General features: G+C 35.1%; 1 long non-coding RNA gene across 1 annotated transcript in view; it reads right to left on the bottom strand.

Annotated features, from left to right (window-relative positions):
• Positions 1–1,158: 1,158 nt before the first annotated feature.
• Positions 1,159–1,981, bottom strand: part of LOC111819207 (uncharacterized) — a 19,482-nt gene continuing 18,659 nt past the window's right edge. Inside the window, exon 3 of the long non-coding RNA XR_002822962.1 lies at positions 1,159–1,238. This is a non-coding gene — a long non-coding RNA (uncharacterized LOC111819207). The remainder of the gene's footprint in view (positions 1,239–1,981) is intronic.

Raw genomic sequence — 1,981 nt, 5'->3', positions numbered from 1 at the left:
CACAGGGCCTGGCAACATTTCATTCTGTTATGCGTACGGTCAGCATGGGACAGATCCAATTCAATGGCAACAACAATCGGCTAAAATCACCATAATGAACAAAAGAAAGGATATAAAACTTACTGGCAGCTTACTGTTCATCTATTCTTTTTTGTTTTAGTATATATTTAAGACACTCAAAAATGCCCTTATACATACCCCACAACCTAATAAAAACATTAAAATTACAGTGGAAGGCATTTATTATTTATTATGTATAGAAATGCCAATATTTTGTTATTTTAAACCACTTGTTCAATGGTTTTGAAAACATGAACCCTAAATAATTTACATAGAAGGCACTATGTCAGGTGCTGTACATTGGGCAAAAAAGACTTAAAGAAAAAAAAATAATATCCTGCCCTATTAGAGCTTACAATCGAGCAACAGAGATAAAATACAACTGCAAAAATAAATAAACATCTGTAAAAACAAAGCATGATTTGAAGTTGAAAAAGAGAAGCATAAATTAAATCTGGGAAATTTCAGAGCAAGGAGCATTCACATTCAATTTGAAAATGAGGAAAGCATTCATGGAAAAAATGCCTTTTGATAAGGAGTTCAAAGGATTAGTAAGAATTTGAAAGATAAAAGAATATGGACTGTGATTGCTGATTAACAGCCACATAAACTGACCACAGGGGCTTTAGGAAAAAGGCAAATTTATTGAAAAGTCATTTGGAAGCTTAAAGAATCAATAGAAGATGGGAGGATCATCTCTTAAAAAAGCAAGGAAGATAAAGGGCAGGTTTGGAAAACTGGCAGGAATCTTGACAAGCAGAGAGAAAACTCTAGTCAGAAAATCATCACCATATTAACAAGGCAGTTACAACTGCTTTTTGATCCTTGCATCCAGTTGACTGAATCTAGGTCATGGGCCAGCAGTCTGGATAGAGAGATGAGGGAAAGGAGAACCATACTCAGTAACAACCCAAGTGGGAAAAGTAATTCTGCTTCTAGTGACTTGAATACCAAGTTTCTTAGTTACTTAATGCTGCCATAATAGAAATACCACGAATGGGTGGCTTTAAAAAACAGAAATTTATTTTCTCACAGTTCTGGAGGCCAAATGTCCAAATCAGGGTCTCGGCTGTGTTGATTCCTTCTGTGAGCCTCTCAGTTTCTAGCGTCTGCTGGTGATCCTTGACATTCCTTGTTGTTTCTTAGTGGCTGTCTTCTCTGTGTCTATCCCGGTCTTTCTATAACTCAGAAGTGATTAAGTTTAGAATCCACCTTATACTGGTATGATATCATTAACGTAACAAAAGAAAACCCTGTTTCTAAACAGGGTCACATCCACAGGTACGGGGGTTAGGATTTGAACATATATTTTGGGAGGACACAATTCAATCCATAACACCAAGCTTCGGTAATCTGATATTCATTATATGTATCAAAATATCAGTTTTCTTTTTGTTAAACTACTTTTTCAATATTTTGGAAAACATGAACGTTGAGCAATATACCTCTTGAGTCATACCAAGAGAGATATATACTTAGCATTGATATTTTGAATCAAAGGTATACTCATTTGGAAAGCATCCTTCTTTGTCTCCATAATCCTCATAGAAGGAAGAAAATGACTACGGACAATGCATAGTTTCTCTAGAAAAGATAATGCTCAAACCTAGTTCACACGCTTTCTAAACAAGTGGAATATAAAAATGGCAATACTGAAAATGATAATGTGTACCTCTGCACTAAAATCTCCATGTTCCCATCATTAAGCTAAAGGAGACATAGATGAACTGGAAATGCTCAGTCTGAAGCGAAACTGTAACTTGTTATCAACAAAAATGGTTGTTCAAAATGTTTAAATGCCCTTACAGTTCTCAAACAAATAAAGGGGTTGTTTTCTTGTTAAATGGTTAGAATAAAACTTTAGAGTTAACTAATAACTATGTCCTCTCCATTACCCTGACTAAAGTAGCATCAGAAAGAG

The sequence above is a fragment of the Trichechus manatus genome, unplaced genomic scaffold (assembly GCF_000243295.1).
Source record: "Trichechus manatus latirostris isolate Lorelei unplaced genomic scaffold, TriManLat1.0 scaffold00302, whole genome shotgun sequence".
NCBI lineage: Eukaryota > Metazoa > Chordata > Mammalia > Sirenia > Trichechidae > Trichechus > Trichechus manatus.
This window is presented reverse-complemented; position numbering and strand designations above follow the sequence as displayed.